We start from the raw sequence: 22,856 nt of genomic DNA, 5'->3' as shown, positions 1-22,856 counted from the left end.
GAGTACAACTTGGTAAGCAACACAAAGACTTAAGGAATGTGAAATACAACTCGATAAGCAAATTTACAACAACTCGATAAGCAAATAGGCGTGACGCTGTAAAAATCATCATCGGAGGGCATTGAAAGCAGTGGCATTCTCCAAATTCTCAGCATGTTCAACATGTAAACAGCTTAGGGAGCAAGAAGGAATATCATCGGCCACAGGGGAAATCCATCGGCCTCAAGAAATGGCCATCGGCCAGCATATTTGATCAATCGGCCAAAAGTTGTGGTCGGTCGGCACTATACTTGGCCGGTCGACCATAAATGGTAGAGACCAGCAGAATGCTGACATCTGTCCTCCACTCAACCTTATCCCCTACAAAAGGCATCAGCTTCGTAGTTTTTCTCAATTCCATACTGATTTGCTCCAAATTGAAGACTTTCTTGCCCAAAATCTCGCAGCTTGGATTGCCAATTTGGACGGCTCAGAAAAGCTGAACTTCCGGGGTTTCGGTATGAATGCACTATTCATGCTGAGTCGCACTCCGCTGCACTTTCCGTTTCTCCACGCCGCGGCAGGGTTTTCGAATCCGGTAACACATGTCTTTAGCTTTGGCGGGCAAGAGGTATGTCCTACCTTCGAAGACTTCCAAGCTTTGATGGAATCCGAGCGTGATGAGGAAATCTTACCTCAGCTTCGCTTTGGCCACGCCCAAGCCTTAGGATGAATGTGTGGACTTATTATGCACGACGCTCGATCTTTGATTTGTGACGGAATGTTGGATGTTTCGAGTTTGATTTGTCAGTTTTCTGATGCCGACGATCGCAGTGACCATCACTGGCAAGGCTTTCGGCGACATGCCCTCTGTTTGTTCATGTTATCTCATTTCTTGTTTGTCTCGGGCTCCGGAGGGTCTAGCATCCGGTTGATTGAGGTTGCCCAAGGCTTGAAGGAGGGCAAGGGCTGCATTGTCATGACTATGGCTGAGACGTTGATGGGCTTGGATGCCTTTTATCGCCGAGAGACAACCAGATTTGTGGGGAGTCCACTACTACTGCAGGTAATGTTTCCCACCCGATCTCACATATGCATTGCTCACACCACTCGGCCCTCAAGCTCGATTTTTCTCACAAAACCCTTTTCGTACTTTTCTCACATCGTACATCTCTCTATTCTTTATTCTCTCATTTTTCATCCCTTCCCAGGTGTGGTTGATGGATAAGTTGCAGGTTGTGGACTCTTGCCCGGCCTACTCAGTTCACGGCTACTTCTTCCGACGTCGTCTGGTCGATGCCCTTGATGAAGACTGGTGGTTCGATTAGATGTGTAGTTTGTCTGCAAATCGCATTGCTTGGCGGTGCCCTTGGCTTAACCTACCGGCAATGGGCTACAGCATGTCCCGGCAGACTGGGATTTAGTTGATTGGCTTAACCCACTGTGTGTTCTACTTCCCGTTTCGGTTCCAGCGTCAGTTTGGCCATGACCAGACTTGCCCGCCAGAGGGGATAGAGTATCCTGCTGCATTCCCGGTTCGAGGTGCATAGCTTGCTCGGCATGTTACAGCATAGGGGGCTAGGGTACTCCTAGCCCCCGCTCCCACTTTTAGTTGTACTTTGTCTGATGAGTGCATAGATTGGCTTAATGAAGAGGCACAGATTGGGCCCAGCTTGGCATCAGAGGCTTCGATCAACTCTGGGAGGGGGCGCAGGGACACCTGACTTATCTATGCCTTGGATTTATTGCTTTATTAGTACTTTCAAGTTTTCCTTATGAATGTAATAAAAAGCAACTTCAACTTGTATGCAAGAGCAGGAGAACTCTGTATTGAAATCAATGAAATTGAAGGTTATGGGTATTGGAAATTTTTCGCTTTGGTCCAAAAATGGTCTAAGTTGTAAAAAGATTAATTTGAACAAAGTCAACTTTTATTAAAAATTTTCAAAAACCATTTTCGATATGGATCAGAACTGGACACGCTTGAAATCTGTCACTGAGATGCACAACCCCGGATCCCTGCAACTGGAAAGTTGCCCCTAGTCTGAATAGCACCGCAGTACTGCACAGCAATGGAAAGTTGCCCCTAGTCTGAAGGGCACTGCACCGGAGATCATAATCGAACTCTTGAATGCTGAATAAACAAAGATGGCCGAGAAGATCAAATGGACAAAGTTGATTGGGGAAAATTTTATGGCTGAACTTTAGGATGAAGTTGCCTACGTATCCCAAAGATGGGAATCAAGCCTTACGTAGTTCAGGCTGAGGTTCACTCGAGTATTTTCACTCTCCTTTTACGCTCTAACTTTTGCCAAGGCCGTCCTTTGCGGGTTTTCAACCTTGCGAGCTCAGTTTTTATATTTTCCAATTTTTTCAATGCTCTAACTTTTGCTTAGGTCGACCTTTCGGGTTTTCGGCCTAGCGAGCCTCTCAGGGGTAATATTTCTTCAACTTGTCCATGTTGATCGGTTGGGAGAACTCTAGGTCATCTAGATCCATCAGAACCATAGCTCCACCTGACCAGATAAACTTGATGATGTAGGGACCAGTTTAATTGGGTCTGAACTTGCCCCTAGGGTCGTGAATGGGAGCTCGGTTGTCTTTGAGCACCAAATCTCCTTCTTTTAGATTCCTGGACTTAACTTTCTTGTTAAAAGCCCTGGCGATTCTGCACTGATAACCTTGGACATGGTACAGTGCTTTCAGCCTACGCTCGTCAAAAAGCATGAGTTCTTCAAATCTGCTCTGTTGCCAATCTGCTTCGGCTATCTGGCACTCAGCCAGCACTCTTAAAGACGGAACCTCAATTTCAATAGGTAGAACGACCTCTATCCCATAAACTAATGAGTACGGGGTCGCCCCAGTAGAAGTTTTAAATGAAGTCCGATACCCCCACAGAGAAAACGGCAGTTTGTCTTGCCAATCCCGGTAGGTTTCCACCATCTTCTGCAATATGTGTTTAATATTCTTGTTGGCGGCCTTGACCGCTCCATTGGTTTGTGGCCGGTACGTGGATGACTTATGAAAAGCCACGTTGTATTTTTCCAACAAGTCAATCACTTCCTTTTTGAAGTGGGAACCATTATCTGAAATGATCCCGTTCGGGACCCTGTAGCAACAGATGATGTTGTTCCTGATGAACTTTGCAACGTGCGACGCCTTCAACACCGCATAAGACTGGGCCTCAACCCACTTCGTGAAATAATCTATCGCGACCAGGATGAACTCATGCCCATTCGACCCTTTTGGAGTAACAGCCCCGATCACGTCAATTTCCCAAACTGAAAATGGCCATGGCGAAGTCATATTGTACAGCTTCGACGGCGGGATGTTCATACGGTTTGCATGGATCTGACATTTGTGGCATCGCCAAACAAAGCTTATACAATCCTCCTCCATAGTGGACCAGTAGTAACCCTGTCTGAGGATTTTCCACGTTAGCATTACCTTGTTCACATGTGCTCCACATTCCCCTCCATGGATGGCCTCCATCAGGCGTTTTGATTCATCAGCTTCAACGCACAGCTTATGCATTCCCAGATGACCTCTTTTATACAATTTACCTCCGCAAATGATGAACTAAACGGCCATTCTTCTGATTGCCCTTTTATCCTTGGCATTTACCCCTGGCGGATATGCTTCCTTCTCCAAGAAATTCCAAATGTCGTAATACTAGGGGTTCTCGTCCTAAACCTCGTCTATGGCAGCAATTGATTCGTATGCTGGCGCAAACTTCTGGTCAATGATGATCGGGCGCATCCAGACTCCAAGCGGGATGTCTATCATGGAAGATAGAGTTGCTAGTGAATCTGCGAACCTGTTGTTCTCTCTTAATAGATGAGCGAAGTTTAGCTTCTCAAATCGAGGAATTAACAAGTCCAAGGTTTGGTGATACATTATCATCTTTTCCTCTTTGACTTTCCAATCTCCTTTTGCTTGAGACACAACAAGGTTCGAGTCCCCGATGACGTCCAACCGTTTTTCCCCTAGTTCCAGGGCTTCTTCTAAACCGACAATGCACGCCTCATATTCTGCTTCGTTGTTTGAGACTGTGAATCAGAGTTTGAAGGCTAAAGGGATACGAGAATTGTCGGGTGCTATTAGCAACACCCCTATCCCATATCCGTACTGGTTTGACGCTCTGTCAAAATACATCACCCAAGTTTCATCTTCGATATGTAAAATGGTCTCATCTGGGAATAAGTACTCAACTGCTTCACCTCCTTCCACTGGATGATTGGCTAAGAATTCTGCTACTGCTCTTCCCTTGACTGACTTGCGCGTCACATACTTCAGATTGAATTTGAAAAGCAACAGCAACCAACGAGCTAGCCTACCTGTGAGTGCCGATTTCTCGAAAAGGTATTTGATGGGATCCAGTCGTGAAACCAACATTACGGAGTGAGCTAACAGGTAGTGTCGCAGCTTCTTGGTAGCCCATACCAAGGCTAAGCAAGCCTTTTCCAACGGTGTGTAACGGGTCTCATACTCTAGCAACTTCTTGCTTAGGTAATAGATGGCTCTCTCCACCTTGTTTTCTGATTCTTGCACGAGCATGCAGCCCATTGTAGTCTTAGTCACTGAAAGGTACAATATCAATGGTCTCCCCGGCTCTGGTGGTGACAACACGGGCGGGTTCTGTAAGTATTCTTTGATCTGTTCAAAAGCAGCATGGCATCGGCCATCCCACTGGAACTTTGTTCCTTTCTTCAGGAGACCAAAAAGTGGTTCACAAGTCAAGGTTAATTTTGAGATAAACCGTCTTATGAATTGCACTTTACCTAGAAAGCCTCGCACCTCCTTTTCAGTCCTTGGTGGTGGCATTTCTAAGATGGCCTTGATTTTGGAAGGGTCGACTTCAATGCCCCTTTGTGTAATCAGAAACCCCATCATTTTTCCCGCTGTAACACCAAACGTACACTTTTGAGGATTCAGCCACAACTGAAATTCTCTGATCCTTTGGAAGAACTTTTGCAAGGCGGTGTAGTGGCCCTCTCTTTCTTTGGACTTGACAATCATGTCGTCCACGTACACCTCAACCTCTTTGTGGATCATGTCATGTAATATCGTGGTCGCAGCCCGTTGATATGTAGCTCCAGCATTCTTCAACCCAAACGGCATTACTCTGTAGCAGTATGTCCCCTGCGGGGTGGTGAATGCAGTCTTTTCCAGATCTTCAGGTGCCATTACTATCTGATTATAGCCTGAGAAGCTATCCATAAATGAGAGCAAAGCACGCCCCGCTGTGAAATCCACTAACTCATCAATATACGGCAAGGGAAAGTCATCCTTCGGACTAGCTCTATTCAAGTCCCTGAAATCCACACATACTCTGATCCTGCCATCCTTCTTTGGCACCGGAACAATGTTAGCCAACCAAGTCGGGTATTCGGATACCAGCAAGAACCCTGCGTCGATTTGTTTGGTAACCTCTTTCTTAATCTTGATGGCCCAGTCAAGGCAGATTCTTCTGAGTTTCTGCTTGATGGGTCGGGCCTCGGGGTCAAGAGGGATCCGGTGCTGTACAATCTCAGGATCGATTCCAGGCATGTCTTCGTAGGACCACGCGAAAACATCTTTGAAATCTTTTAATAAGGTGACTAAGCGCTCGCGTTCCTCCGAAGACAACGTGGACCCGATCTGGACCAGCCGCGGGTCCTTCTCAGTACCAACATTCACAGTAGTGATTTCATCAATTAAAGGCTTAACAAATCTTTCATGCTCTTGATCAATTAATCGTTGCAAAACCGGAGGAATTTCTTCTTCGTCGTTTTTGTCAAAATTTTAAAAGTCCTGATTCAAGCAATAAACCAAAGGCACAGAAAAGTACTCAGAAACCACATCCACATCATTCTCATTAAGTGCTTCCGAACCGTCTGATTCTTCTGTTACAACAGACTCAAAAGAGAAAGAAAAAGACGACCTGGATAGGACTGTGGCATCCGGGTTATCACCCCCAGGAATACCGGACTCAGACTCAATTGAGCTGGAACCTGATTCCGACTCACAAGACTCGGTGGAATCAGATTCCGGCTCACTACCTGACCCGGCGCTGCTTGGCAAAAATCCCTCTTCATACTGCCAAATGAGAGAAGGTGCGATAGATGCATCCAAAATAGTTACTAGTAGGCCCGCAGCCATTCCATTCCCGATCACGCATACCGAGAAGTTATCCCCCAAGCACTTTTACTCGATCGGAGGATCTGAAAGTAGACATGCCAGTGCTACCCCCATTTCACTTTTTGCGTCCTCAGACTGCACTTTCTTACCCTGCTCAGCCTCAGCCAATGGGTCCGTCTGTTCTTTGGCAACGTCATCCCCGGATAACTGCAGATCAAAGAAGATTTCAAACCCCGGCACGCACTTCCTCTCTGTATTCAGCCACGGCTCTAGGAAGCCACAAAACGGAAAGTCCTCCCCCTCCCGAACAAAGCGTCCATTTAGGGTACCCTGAATGGGCCGGTGCATTAAGTCAAAAGGCTTCCCTGCCTTCTTCGCTCTGGCTCTCCCAGCCATCTCCTTACCTTTCCGTATCCAATCCTCTTTGGTGGGCAGAAAACCCAAGCCAAAGGTATGTGGGTTGTGTGGCACCTCGGCCAATGCTGCGACGCCCTTCCGGCCGCTCTTTCCCAATCCCATCCCGGGGATGGGTTGAAGCTTGTTCATGAGGTATACTGATTGAGCACTGACATACACCGCCTCATTAATAGCCAAAATGTTCTGCACAACCCAAGCCTCAGCCAGAGTAAAACCAGATAAGAACACATCTTCCAGACCGTGCTCAATTTCTAGGACTGGTGTAGACATCTCTGGCGGTGGATGGATCGATGAATTCCCAAAAACAATGGCTACTCCCTTTCCATGGGAGTATTTCACCATTTGATGCAAGGTAGAAGAAACTGCCTTCACTTGATGCAGCTACGGCCGCCCCAAGAGTAGATTGAAAGTGGCGGGAACCTCTAGGATGTGAAAGTCAATTTCATGCTGCCCCGACCCAACCTTGGTCTGAATTTTCGCTATCCCCATGACTTCTCTACTTGTGTTGTCGTATGCCTGAATCACCTGGGCTGTTGGCACAAAGTCCGCGGTCTTCAAACCGATTGCATAGGCGGTCCTTGCTGGACACACATTGATGGTGGACCCTGTGTCGACAAGCACCACGGGTATCCATTTGTTTCCACACTCCACAGAGATGTAGAGTGGCTTGTTGTGATTTGCACCCTCAGGTGGCAATTCCTTGTCGGAGAAAGTTAACATCGGGGTAGCTCCTCCTGGAAAAACTAATCCTACCAGCTGCTCTGGCGTGGTTTCTATTGAGAGCTTGGCCTTGTCCATTGCCGATAGGACGGCCTGTCTATGTACTCGAGAAGCCATAAGCAGTCCCCAGATGGAGATGTCTGCTTGTATCTTTTTCAACTGTCTCAAGACGGCCTCATCTTCAAGTTGCTTTTCTTTCTGCTTCTCCGCTTCCCTATCCTTCCCAGATGCCTCCGGCTAGTCTAGGTGCGGGGGCTTGAAATACTGCCCGCTTCTCGTTATATGATCGACCTCACCGATATACCAGGTATCATCTGGCTGATTACTCTCCCAATCCTCATCCATGTGGGCAAGACATAGGTTATCGTCCTTCCACCACATTCCATCGGCAGCCGACAGACACCTGTCCGGCTCCGGTATGACCGTTCTCGTACTCACAGTACCCTCCATCCATATGCTCGCAGCATTCTCTGTCTCTGTGCACACAGCAGTTTCAGTCCCTACGTGGGCCTTACTTTTCCTAATTCTCTCAGAATCCTCAAACCTTTCCTGTTCCAACTGTGTCAGTACAGCTGGCTGTTCATCAATTCCTGTATTCAAAATGTTCCAATCTTGAGCAAAATTCTTGACATCGGCGCTCTTCGGTGATTCATTTTGACTTCCGGCCCTTCCGGCCACAACTGATATTCTCGCCCCTGCCGGGCCCTGTTCTGGTTGGAATTCTTCCACAACATCCGGTTGATCATCCAGCCACCCAGTAGCCTCTACCGATTCTTCATAATCAAACCAGTTGACTGTCGGGTCCCCTGGATCTTGGTCATTGAAAAACTGGAGGTTGGCAAAGTCCTCTCCCACAGCTGCCAAATCATCTGTCCCTTTCTCAGATCTATCCCCCCAGATCACACACAGCTCTGCCCTCTCTGGCAATTCTACACTTGGCCTAGCCTGGCCTGCTGACATAATGTAATCACTCGGATTGTAGGCTTCCTCAGCGAGACTCCCAGACTGCTCAAACCTTGACTCAGCAATTCCATCCTCCTCTGTAATCTCCTCTGCTCTGTCTTCGACAGTCACCACCATTGGTTCGGGTTGGGTTCTGGAGATGTCCAACATGCACAAGTCAGTGCAGTCAGGAAGGAACACCTCCGACTTAGGAAAGTGGGAAGAAGTGATGTAAATGCTAGGATCGTAAGACACGACCCCAGTCTAGATAAAGTTGATATGTTTGGGGGGTGGAGCTTGGTTGTGCGGAGGGAGAGGGTTGGTTGTGGCGTTGGGTTTTTCTGGAGGTAGGATAACCCCGTTATCGATGAGATCTTGAATCTCATGACGTAATCGGTAGCATTGGTCGGTGTCATGACCGTGCTGTTGATGAAATGCGCAGTATTTGGTTGGGTTGTGGGTAGAGGGAAGTTTTTCCGGTAATGGTCGTGGCTCTAGGGGTTTCAGGTGCCCCTTTCTGATTAAAACCCCTAAAGCCTTGGACAAGGACATGTATAGTGGGGCGAAGGCTCTTTGGCTTTTGGGTTGGTATTTGGCTGTTTGTATATTGCTTCCGGACGCGCCGGAGAATGGCGTAGCTGCCATGGTCCTTGGAGGGGAGGGGGAATGGTGGTGACCACACTCACTTCTAAGGTTCTTGCAGTTCTAACACCACTCGGGCCAGCATTGTTGTTGCGATTGAAAGTTCTTCTAGGTTGCTCCCGGTCATTATCAATTAAGCCCTGCTTCAAGGCATCTTCAATCTGTACTCTCATCTCATGCAGATCTGAAAAGGTAGAGAAAGGGAGCACGATCATCTTCTGCATCAACTTAGGCTGGAGATTGCGCACAATCATCCTAATCTGATCCTTGTCCATGGGCCTTAGGGTCATCATCGAGGCCTTGGCCCTCCATCTGGTCACGAACTCTGAAAAACTCTCCTTAGGCTCCTGCCTTGTCGTCTCGAGATCACGAGTCGTAATCTCAATTTGCGTGTTATACGAATATTGTGCAATGAAGGCCTCGGCCATCTCATCCCAGTTTCTCTTGACGTCATCTTCTACTTTGGCGTACCAGATGGCCGCCACACGCGACAGGGTCCGGCCAAACAGAGACAGCTTCTGTAGTCTGGTGAGGCCCATCGGCCTTACGATATTTGAAAACAACCTCAGGTGCACCATGGGGTCACTGGTCCCATCAAATCGGTCAATTTGTGGCATTTTGAACCGATCTGGCAGCGTCATAGCTGCGTCCGTATATCCGTCCTCAATGTCGGGGATGGACTTGACTCCTTGGGATTTCTTAAACATTTTTTCCAGCTTACTCAGCTTCAGTGCTGTGGGGTCCATTTCGAACTCGAAGGGAGAGTCGGATGCATTGATAGGCGTGGGCGCCTTGGATAGTTGCGGTGGGATCGGGGGCAGAGCCGGCCCCGTTGGAATGTCTGTATCCTTTTGGACATTTTGAACATTTGGTGTCTCCTCAGGTATCGAAACCCTTGGTGGGGGAGGGGCTTGATGCGAAGCAGATGCCCCGACTTGCTGCTGTAGCCTTACGATTAACTCTGCTTGTTCAGTCATAACCGTGGCCTGCTGCTTGGCGAACTCCGCCTGTCGGACAGCATCTTGCTGAATAACTTTCATGCTCTCCTGGAGCTGGCGTACCATCTCCTCTAAGCTTGTCATACTGCTTTGTTTTGATTGAATTACTGATATATATTCCCTCTCTGTAGCGAAAATTGAGACCTCAACCTGATTGTCCACTGGTAGGGTCGACCACTGCTCAGGTGATCTCTGCTCAGACACACTGCGTCTTCTCGGCTTTCGTCTGATAACCGGGGGTAGAGAATAAAACACTAGTTGTCCGTTAACCAGATCCTCAGATCAATGGAGTCGGCGACCTCTAGTCCAAAGTGCTCGGGGGATATCTACTGGGTCAGAAGCAATCGTGCTAAACTACCTAGCAAAAAGATAAATAAAGCAATAAGGAAATAAATAACCAGACAAATAGGCAGCATAACAGCGTAAAACAAATACACACAACACACAGTTGGGTACTACAACACACGGTTGATAAACTGAATACACTGCTGCTCAATACTGATTATTGTCCCCAAATCACTGTTCCCAAAACTGGACCTGATACCCGCAAATAACTGATTCTTAAACACTAAACTGGAACTCGCAGGCCTGATGCCCAAACTTGCAAACTGATACACGTATTCCCTATAGAGATACACTCTAAAAGCACATAGCAAGTAAATGAGAGCCAAAATAACCCTATGTTGGGGTAGGGTTTCCCTGTCCTATTTTGTCAGGAGCTAGGGTTTCACTACGCACGCAACGGTTTCAAACAACCTATAATCGGGTAAGCAACCTGTCCTAGTTTGGAATGGTCACTATGGATTCCGAACATGCACTAGGTCGAATGGTCAAAAAGGTGCCCCGGTAAAATCGGGGTTTGTGTTCCCATCGTGGCAGAGCCCGTAACCGGTCAGCCTTATGGCCGTGCCTTGACAAGGCAAGCCTCTGGCAAACCACTCAGGAATAGCAGATGGCAAACACGGTGTCCTAGGCGCACCAATGCACATGCAATGCAAAGAAACACATAAGTGAAATCAAAACAGGATATCACGAGTTCGAGTCAAGCTCTCTAAATCCCTAACAGAGTCGCCAGAAACTGTAGACGTCCTCGAACGCCCCGGGAGGGTGGGTCCCGTTCTTTTCATATTGGGCTCACTACAGTTCGGACTCTCGAATTGTCACGGTTCTTAATCTGAACCAAAGAGTCCAAATCCGGCAAATCGTTTTGAGAAAAACAGATTTTTAGAAAAGAAGTGCCAAACATGGACTGCTTTGCCAGATACAGAGTCGCCACCTAAATATTTTATTTTGGAAAATTTAGGAAACCTTGACTCGGTACCAAAGGCCACATGTCCGTCATCACCAAAGTTGCCTCGGCTCGGGAACTTGGGTACGATTGGGGAAGGTCAGCCATGAGCACCCCCTCTCGCCCGATCAAAGATCGGCCTCTACTAACCATGATATCTCGTTTTTGAAAACACATGCGTTCTTATTCCGGTTATTAGCCTAGAGTTACTATGTTATATGCACAGCAAACAAGTATAGATCAAATCGCCTAAATTGGAACAAAACATTTCATGTTTGTTCTGAAAATGGTTTGCTACTCGCAAGTAGGCTAAAATGCAGATTTTGTCACCCTCAAGTGGGCTTTAGAAAAGATGGTTTTGCCACTATCCAGTGGGCTTAAAACTCACAGTTTTAGTGCATTATTCCAATTTAGGTAATTCAACCTCCATCCACAGGCACTCAAGCAGTTATATCACATAAGCAGCTAGCCTCATGGTAAGTATGCTGTCATGGCAACACTCACACATGCAAGGATGCTAAAGCATGAGAACTTACCGAGTACTCCGAGCCAAAACAGAAACTAGTTAGTAATCATATGCATGATCCTAGTTCATGTTAAGATGGCTAATACAACACATGCAAAATGCAACTAAGATGGGCTCGACTAATCTACAATGACATGTGAAATGCTACAACTAACACATATTCAATTTGGAATTGGAATACAAATGCAGTTAGAATGATGCACCGAGCCCGGTGCATGCAAAACGAATGAATGGATGCAAACATGCTATCATACTGTATGCTAATTGAAACATGCTCTAGACTAACCATTGAAAGCTAGTAAATAAAAAGGAAGAAAGATATGGGGTTGGAAGACATGCACACACTCACGCACACTTATTACACAATTGCCCTCACTCGGAGTGTCCGAATAAATATTACAGTCCGAATAAATAATACTAAATTAATTATTACAGAATTTCTAATTAATTAACAAATTAAATGCAGAAAGAAGGTGACCACAGCCCCGCCTCGGGATGTGTGAATGATGCATGCCTGACTTGTCTCGCCCGGAAACTCGCTGCCATAGCACTGTTGCCTCTGTTTACACTGCCTCACCCCTCTGAAATTTATGAAAGTCTCCCGAACTGCTTTGAACTTCATTCTGAGTGCAGTGGAGTGCCACCGGCCAGAGCAAAAGGCCACCGGCCAGGGAAATGAAGTTATCGGCTAAACATTGTGCTCTCGGCCAAACATTCTTTGCCGGTCGGCGCTCAAAATTGCCGGCCGGCCAAATCTTCCTACTGAAACCTGCAGTTGACAACAGCCGAGGGCAAGCAGTGTATGGCATGGAATTTTCAAGCAAATGTATGCATGGACACACTCCCTGGAGTTCATTGCACTCCAGGGAGCATGGCCCTCAACCCTCGGGCCATCAATTGTGCATTTCGATGCATGATGGCCTAAGAGGCCAAGTTTGCAACTTGATGTGAATGCATGCAACAAGCAAATGAGTGCCAATACCCTATCATTTTGAGATCAAGGACATCGGCGACCGAGGATTGAGACGTGTTACGTCACCTTGAGTACGAACACTGCTCCATCTTCGTGCTTGGTTTGACACCCCAAACCAAGCAATGCAATTCAAGTATGCAATGTACCTCACATATGCAACATGGGTCAAATATGCAATGTGAAGCTAAGTAAGCAAGGCATGCCAAATGCAATGCAAACTAAACATGCCAATGTGTAATGTACTAAAGCATGCAACATGCAATGTAGTAAACATGGACAAATATGCAATGGGGCTAGCATGTGGCAACACATAATGAACCAAATATGCAACAAACATATGACAAACATGTAATGGTGGACTTAAACCATAAAGGACAGACCTCAGCCTTGCCATAAACAGTGGCCAAAAGTGCCAAAAATGGTGGACAAGTGCTCATGCAAACATGCACACCAATGAGCCAAAAACCCAAGCATGGAAGGCTACTCTCAAGAACACTCAAAGGTGGTAAGTATGGACATTAAACACTCATGTTAACTTCTAAAAAAAAAACATGTAAATGATGATGCCAAATCATGCTAAGGAATAGGTGCAAAATGAAAGGCATTCAAGGCCACAAATGGGAGCATTACTCAACACCTACCCCAAGCAAGCATGGTATGAGCTATACAACCAAAAATAGAGTTTTAATGCACCAAAATAAGTCCCAAAACCCCCTGATATGGCAGCTAAGAGACACAAAACAAGAGGCATGCACAAAAGGCCATACATGGAGCATAGGATCATGTCTCGCCAAAGCATTGAAAGGATAACAAAATGCAAACATGCAAGCATAAAACGTGGACTGAAATGACGTAATAAGTGATTCCAAATCACTAAAATAGCCAAGATAGTGCATGCTAATGACTCACACACCCGATGCCAACATGCTAGAATGCAAAGGGGTTATACAAAGTATGAAATGCATGACCAAATCAACACCTAAAAGACCTCAAGCATGGAAAAATATGACTAAAAGCTTTACAAAGTTAGGCAAAAATGTGCAAACATGATGGTCTAATGGCAAGATGCATTTCTAGGCAAAATGGGAGAATACAAAGCAAGTGTATTAAGCATGAGAGGGGCCATTAATCTAACTAAAAATAGAGGCATATTATGACCTAATGACACTAAAAAACCTCTGAAATGGAGCCAAAACAACTAATCATGCATGCTACCCTTATGAGCCAAAAATGCAAACAAAAGAGAGAAAAAGGAAGAGGGGTGTCCCTCCCCTATGCAAGACTTCAAAACCTTTTCCCCACTACTGAAAATCCACTGGATTTCAGTGGTGAGAAGATCAACACACAATAATAACCAAAGCTTAGCAAAGAGGGCACCAAAAGGGCCAAACAAGGCCTTAGAGGGGGAGATCGACCCCCAACACCAAAACAACCTTAATGAAGTATCTTAAGCATGCAAATATAAGACTTTTTTCAGTTATACACAAAGTCTAAAACAATAAGCAAGATAGGCAAAAGACTAGTGCAAGATTGGGGAATATAAAGTAAAAGTGTTACCCTTGGAGAATCCTTGAAGAACAGCAAATGCAACCCTCTTCTTCTGATCAAAATCAGTCCAAAACCTCAAGAACAAACCCTTAATGCCTTCCAAAGTCGAAGTATGGTGTAATAGTGTGTGTTTTAGTGCAATACTATGAACTAAACACACTTTTAGGCTATAAAACACACACAAAATGAAGAGAGAGGGCGAGATATAGAGAGAGAGAGGATGATATATCAGATATAGGTATGTATTAGGTCTGGATTTTCTCAACCAAAACAAAGGAGAGAGGAGGGGCCCTTATATAGACCAAGCAAAAGGCTAAGCTTCCAAGAGAAGCTATCCTAAAGGGTCAAGGCTTCTAAGGGAAGCTAAGCAAAGGGAAGCTAAGCAAAGGGGCCAAGGCTTCCTTAGGAAGCTGGGATAGGTGTCCAAGCTTCTTGAGGAAGCTAAGACAAAGGTCCAAGCTTCCCCAAGAAGCTAGACCAAAAGGGTGCAAAAGGGGCAAAACAACCACACTCGTGCATGGACGGCCAGGTTTGTGCACTCCAGCTGGCACAGCTGGCATGTGTTATGCCTGAAAAAGCGGAAAAAGTGATACCGGCTAGAAAATGGGGCCACCGGCCAAATAAAGTGCCGGTCGACCACTCATAGTGCCGACCGGCCAATGGACTATTTCACCAATGGCCGGTATCAAGAAGACACGGCCGGTGGCCTCAAACCACGGCCGGTGGGTCTCAGGGGGGGCTAACAAGCCACTCCCTGCCTCGAAAACAAAAGAACAAGTGTTTGGTGCAAAACCAACCGCAGAACAGTCGAGTAGAGAGATCCTGAAGCAAGGCGCGTGGCCGAGACCTCCGGGAACTCAAAACAAACACGAGCATGGATGATCACCGAGTGTTCAAACGGTGACGTCCAAGTCTTGTGGACGGTCAAAAATGGGGTGTCTACAATATGATTGTGGGTGTGAACGTGACCTTAAAATAGTAGAGTTTGTGTTGTGTAGCAACTAGTTTGTTGTTATGAGGAGTTAATTATTTTTCAATTTTATATCAAGTTTGTGGAAGTGGACTAGATGAAAAATCTTAGAAGTAGAATGAGTTAGGGATTAACCTTATTGTAATAGTATGGTTTGGTTGTGACTTTAATGATGATTAAAGTAATCTAAAATAATATGCTTAGGATTGTTGACATTAGAACACGTAAAACTAGTTCTAAATTTTCTTGGGATAGACGAAGTTAGTTATAGTTGGATTGTTTCACTTGCTTGATGGACTACTTGTGAGGTTAGTAATGGGCCCTAGGCCAATTATTTTGTATGTGTTGGGAATAAACGTGGTCTTAGCATGATAGAAATTATAGCGTGTAGTAAGAAATGTGTTCTTAGAGAGTTTGCTTTGTTCATAATTTTGCTGCAAATCCTAAGAGAGCAAATGAGATGAATAATTTTGAGATAGATTAGAATGAGATTAAATTTGATTTGGGTTACACCATTTGATGGGATTATTAATAGTAACAACATTGACTCGTGAGTCGATATTTTAGAACATATAGACAAGTTTCGAGTGCCTTCGAGATTGGTAGAGTCTATTGTCTCAGAGTTAGTTGTTGATTGTACCCAAGTGCAATAAGTGTTTAGCGATATGATGTAATTGATATCTCGGGAGTTGTGTTAGCAAACCAATGTCTTTAAAGGAATTTTTTAAATGATCATTTGAGGATGTTGTGATTCTATGGAGATTATGATTAGGTGCCTTGAGATGGTTGATGTGACTATGATTTGAGTATTTTCATGAAAATTAGTGCTTGATCCATCTCGAGTGATTGATGTTAATTTTTATAGTTACTCTTACTTGTGGATTAGAAATTGTGAATATGAGAAATATACGTGAACATTTTGGGTTAAGTTTGGCGTGTGTAGTGACGGTGATTTTCATGCAATTGAAATGGAGGTTATTTTGTGTCCCTTATCCTTTAGCTATAAGATTGTTTTGTATCATCGGTGTAAGAGTTGTGAACCCCTTATATTGATCATTCATTTTGCTATAAGTGTGGAGAGAATTTGTGCTATTGGTATGTTGATCTAATATTATTATTGGTTTTAATTTTGGTGTATTTGACCTTAAGTGGTAAGTGTTTCCTTAATTAAAATGTATTTAGTTTTTCCTAATAGAGGATGATTCGTTATTTTAATTTTCTTTCATCGTGTTTTGTGGTGATATTACCCTAGAAGAAGTTATTCGGTAGACCCTCGTCAGGGAATAAATTGGTATGAAGTACTTTCGTTAATTTGTTAGTCTTGGAAATTGTTATGGGATGACTATTGTTGACATAGAAAATTTCTTAGAGTGAATGAGTGGCTTTATAACTTGTGGTAGTATCTTTTAGAATTTGGGTGGAATTGAGTTGGCTAGAGACTTCATAGAAGATTTCAAAGTAACTAAAACTAGTATTTGTTGGTGTAACCTTTTGTCTTGAGTTGTGTAGACTTTTCGTGATGGGTTTAATATGGTAGTTGGTGTTGTTATTTGTGACATGAGCAGTTATGAGGATTCAATTTTATTTTCTTTGTACCTTAGTAAGCTGTGATGGATTACTTCTCAAGTTAAATTGTTTATTTTTCAGGTGTGGAGGAGATTTTGTAGTGATTGGATTGAAGTACTAAAAAGATTATTTTAATTAGAATTCTGAATCAGAAGTGTAGAATTATTTCTTTTGGCAAGGGATATACATTGAATTTCCTTTGGAGAGATTTTATTGTAATTTGAGGTTAATCAATTTATTAACGATTTGGGAATTTTAGAGTCGTTTCAGTGTCAATATTTATGGGTGTCTCATTGTAATTGGTTCAGGATACTTCTAGGGTGAGAGATAGAATATTTCGTTAATTGGCCTCAATAGCGGTAATAATACTTGTCGATAAGTGAGTTGGTATAGTAAGAGTTGTTCAATTTGGGTTTGATCTCGTGGGTTATCGTAATATTAGTGTGATGTAGAATCGTGTTGTAGCTTTGGAGTTAGTGTCATGGCTTGAGTTTTAAAGAATGAGAATCGTGTTGGAAATACCTTAGTATTGTTAGAATGTATATCTAGTCTTGATGAATTCTATGTGGACTCGAAGTGCATTGTGTGAGCATTTGGATAAATTCTATGTTGGAGTGAAATTGTGTGGGTGGATGTAGACAAGTTTGTGTAAACTGTTAGTCGGTTCGTCGAGTGAAAAAAATAGAGTGGATAGGTAAAAATAATACAGAAATTGCTTGGTTGGGCAATTAAAGTTGTGGCTGAGAATTTTCGAGTAATGCTTAAGGGATTAGATCCTATTTTGTTGCTGTAGGTTATTGATGTGGATAGAAGAATCACTTAATGGTTTATACTAGTAAGGGTTTTATAATCAATTGTTGTGCAAATGTCATGATTTGGTTTGTTACCGGTGTGACTTGTTGAAGCCCATGTAATAATCAAAGAAATTTTATTGATGCATTAGTAAGTACCTGAGTGAGTTTGTGGGTGACTGTAGAATGTATTACATTACTTGAGTTTAATTTCGAGGACGAAATTTCTTTAAGGAGGGTAGGCTGTAATGACCTAATTTTTTTTTTTAAATAGTCAGCGCATAATTTAATTGAACAAATTTTTGAGTTTGATTGCCGTGTAAATTCTTTGCGAAAACAGTTTCGTTTTGTATTTTTTAAAAATAGTTCCTGATCTCAGAAAATTCTGAAATTTTTATATGTTGTTTCCATATGAGTCTAGCACGTTTGATAAAAATTTCAGAATTTAATGATGAATATTTATTTTATGAAATTTCATGGACTGATTGGTATTCAGTTTAATTTATAGCAGAATTTAAAATTGAGTTTTGGGTGTTCGGACCATGATTTGAGATAAATCAATTGGGGATTTATTTTAAATTATTAAACTCCATTCATTTTGGATCCAATTGATTGAATTGTGACCCGTTAGTAACCATGTAATAGTGTTGTAGTTTTATTATTATTATTTGACTACCATAAAAGAGTTGTGAATATTTATGGTGTGTACCATTAAACAAAATATATTTTGTGGTGAGAAAATATTATGTTTACTTTTGTCATTAAATATGTTGAAATGTATTTTTAATTGATATATATATATATAGAGAGAGAGAGAGGTGCATATATATATGGTTAGATATTTGTTTAGTTAAAAGAAAAGAAAAGAAAAGAAATATCTATAAATAGTAACCAAAAAGATCTTTTGTTCAACTTTTGGGAATTCTTGGAGTTCTTGCCTTGAGAAAACAAGAGAAAAAAGGTTCCAAGTTGGTTTTTCTTGGATTTGATCTAATGTAAGTCATTTTTGACTCCTAGTGCTTTAGATCAAAACGTAGAGGGCGGAAAAGGTGTCGTTTGCCTCCACAAAAATTTAATTTCTGTTGTCGAAAAATTTGAAAGCTTCTTGGCTTGAGGTAGGGATTTTTTCTACACTTCTTTATGTACTTTTACTTGATTATATGGAGCTTAGAATTGTATATAATTTAATTAGAATTTTTGAAAAATTTGTGATTTATTTGCTTAAAAGGAAAATTTTGAGAAAAATAAAAAGTTGATGCCCAAATTGCAAAAGTGTAAACTTGGAATATGTTTGTAAGGTTATGAAAGAGCTATGTTTTAAATTTGGACAAAAACGGACTTCGACTCGATCGATTTTGAAATTTTTACCGGTTCGCGACCAAAAGTGCGTTTTTAAAGAAAATAAATGAATTATGTTTACCATTTGGGGCTTTTGATCAAAATAGGATGTCATAGTTGAATAATGCTTGGAGAATGAGTTTGGAAAGAAAATGATGTTTTCTTGGGGATTAACGGTATTATTTTGCTTAATGTATCTGTTGAAATAAAACCGACAAGGTTAGAAATGGATCTTGAGAGGTTACCAGACGTGATTGTGATATGAAAACTAGTGTAGTTGTTCATATTTGATGAGATGTAGAATAGATTGTATTTATCAGAATTTTTGGAGAATAGCCATGATTGTTGTAGAAATGCATGAGACTTAGGTAAATTGAACCACATTTCCTCATTTGTTGCCTTGGACATTGCATCACATTCATTTCATTGGAAATGTATCTGTTTTTGAGAATTGTTTGGAAATGTATTTGTTTGTGAAAAAATGAATACTTGGTGAATCTGGGTAGGAGGTGTAGAACCGCGCGGTTAGGTGTCGAGCCTTCTAGTTTACTGGTAAAAATGACAGTGGCAGTGCATTAGGGCCTACTTGCAGACACTCACCTAGAGATTCACAAAGCCTGTATTCATGTAACAGATATGGTTTAAAATGGAAATTGTTTAATATTTGTTATTGATGAGGAACCTTAGAAATTTAGGGCTTTTGGAAAATATGGAGAACCTATTGAACTTTCTTATGTCAAAGGAATGAATGAGTGAAAATTTCATATTATTGTTTGCTAAGATGACAGTTTTCTTGGTATATGAGAATTGGAAAATTGTTTTAAAATTTTTGTTAGATGCATGGACATGTGTAGTTATGAGATGACAAAATTGTTGAGCTTCTTGAATTATGAAAGTTGTGATTTTGGAAGTTGATATTCAAAACATGGTACGTAGTCTTGAAATGACCAAGTCGTTGAGAATTGTACAAAGTGGGGAAATGTTGCCACTCGTTCATGAATTTAAATTGAACATGTATCTATTTTGTGATAAATAACATTGAAGAAGGAAAGATGGAAAATGTGATTATTGTAGAATTATTGTTGAGATATTTGAAAATGGAGATATGTTTCGAGACATTGATCATTGTTGCATCACATACTCATTATGTGAATATTATACATTTTGAATTGAACTTGGGAACGTTTATATTGAGAAAAGAATATTTAAAATGAGAACTATGGATATGTTTATAGGGTAAATACGTTGGTAAGTCCAGATAGGTGGTGTAGATGAAATTGATAAGTTGGCCTGAGTGTCCAGGATGAAAGATCAAAAACACGCGCGGAGAAGGTACCACTTCCCTTCTAATTAGCAACCGGTAAAGTGGGGTTTTTGGTAGTGCTAGTTGAGCCTATTTGCAAACACTAACCTGGGATTACCCAAGTCGCATTTACCACCTCTATTGAATAAAATTGTAAATTTTGGAATTTGTTGAGATTTCAAGATATGGTTGAACATGAGATTCTTTTCAAAAAGGCATGTAAATGAAATTCTCTTTCAATTGGCATTGTATGGCATTTGCGTTAAAATTTGGAAATCATGCATAAATGTATATACTTTGTTAAGATTTCTCTACTGGGCTTTAAGCTCACCCCTATGGGATTTTGGTGCAGGAAAAGACGTGGTGATCCCGCCAAGTTGAGGGCGTGGATATGTTTTGTGAAGAGTAAATAACTCTGTTTGTTGTGATTTATTTTGCTAGCCAAGGGCTATTCATGTATGGGTCCGAAAGGCCACTTTTGTGTAACTGGGCTTAAACCTTGGAAATTATAAGCCCATGAGGGCATTCTTCTTTTTTTTGGGGATTTGATGTTTCACATGCTATAGATTCATGCATTTCTATATCACTGAATGTATAATTCGCATGTGGAACTTTTGTATAAACTTTGTTGATTAATGATATAAAGGTTGGAAATTTGCTATCATTATTTAGCGGATGTTGGTTGATGTATTTCATTTATGAAGGAATGTTATTTTTGTTTTATTTTTTTGGGAGGGAGTTACAAAAGATTTGACCAGAAGTGCATGGGATTAACAGTTATAATTTCATGTGTAGGGCTAAAGTGAGATTTGGTGCAAAGTGTAATTTACCTCTTTTTTTTTTTTCTTTTTTTTTTACGTGGGTTGTGTGTGCAATTAAATGCATGCATGTAATGAGTAGGTGTTTGAAAAAATCTTTAAAAAGTCACATTTAAAAATATATATATTTAATGATTTTTTAAAAAAATTGTGTCTATTTTTTTTTCTGACTTATCTTGTGTAGCCGAATTTTAAAAGTTAAAATTAAAAAAATGAAAACAAAAACAAAAACAAAAAGCCAAAAATAAGTGAACTGTTTTTGAATTTTTTTGGTCATTTCTGAACTCTTTTAAGAAAAAATTTAATTTTTCAGTACATCTAGTTAAATAGAACCCACAACACAAGCCTAAATCTTCAACAACAACAACAACAACAAAAAAAAAAAAAAAAAAAAAAAAAAAAAAAAAAAAAAAACCCAAATACCCAATCATACAACAAGAGCCAAGGAAGCAAAGTTGTGGATGGGGTAAAAGGGTGACACCATAAAACAAAAGTGTTAAAATTCTAGATCTAATATAGAAGAAGCGCAAATGCAGTCAATAAGTTTCATCTTTATTAATCTTGTTCGAGAAAGAATGTTATGTTTGTTCATTTATTATTATTTATGATCTTCTCGTTGTTTGTGTTTGATGGATAAGTGCTGAGCCTACCATCAGGCTTGATTCTACAAAGACAAATATCATGATATATTTAAGAATGGTCATGGGACAGGTTTGTAATTCTCTGTTATGTTTCGTATCATATCAAGGACGTGATAAATTAGATTAGTGGTAGAGTGGGTTAATTTTATAACTTAAAAATGAAAATACTAATAAAAATGGAAAATTATACCGGTAATTGCTATACTTTGGCTTTGTGTCATTTTGATCCATATAATTTCAATTCACTCGATTGTAAACCGAAATTTATAATTTTGTCTCAATTTGGTCAAATTAATTACAATGTTAGTGTTTTTTCTAATAAAAAAAAGCACACATGAACTTCGTGAAGTTGAACTTTGAGGTGTCTCTAAATATCTCATTTGTACACCTCGTATTTTTGTTTTCTGAGTCTCTAGCGAGTTACAAACATATTTTGAAAATGTCAAATCTTTGAATGGACAAGAAATTGTGGGTATTCACTCTCACATCAGCATATTACCACACCAATTAACATTTTTGACCATTTGGCTGAAAGAGAGCTTTCCTTTATGAACAGAAAAATCACTAGTTCACATTTGACAACAACAATGTTCTCTGCTCTTGTATTGATATAATCAATTTCTGTTAAATTTCACATTCATTTTTTTGCCCATTTCAATTTCAAAAATGAAAGGATGAGATCTTTTTGTAAGATGTTTTTGTAAGATTTTTATATCGTAAAATTCTTACTTAATTCACTAACTGTAAGGAAATAAGAAATAAGAAATTAGAAATAGAGAATCCTCAACTCTGATGTGCTTTTGCAACAAACTCCTCTCTCTTTTTTTGTCTATATTTCTTAAGGAGTTTTTTTGATTAATTATTGTGGGTCATTTAGGTTCAAGGTCCCAGCTCCTATGACAATAATGGCCCACTACGAGATCCATATAGATAATTTAAATCGTTCATTTTATAAGACTCTCTAACTAAATCATTCGTGCAAAAAATCAAATTGAGCAACTATAACACATGATCATCTCACATTTCTCTTCAAAAAATAGGCAGCAAGTATGATTTTAAAAATAGACTACTCATAATTTTAAAGATATACATAATTTGACCATGAAGCTATGATTAATCAATCTGGTTTTTTACATCAATGATTTGCTAGAGGGTTCTACAAGATAAATAATTCGATCATTGAGATAAGTCTAGTGATGAGCCCATTGTGACCCAACAATACGGTCGCGTTAAGAGATCCAACTAAAGACAATTGTATTCAATGTGCTTACAGCCA

Source organism: Camellia sinensis, chromosome 1 (genome assembly GCF_055761805.1).
Source record: "Camellia sinensis isolate YWXY chromosome 1, ASM5576180v1, whole genome shotgun sequence".
Lineage (NCBI taxonomy): Eukaryota > Viridiplantae > Streptophyta > Magnoliopsida > Ericales > Theaceae > Camellia > Camellia sinensis.
Note: the sequence above shows the minus strand (reverse complement) of the source record.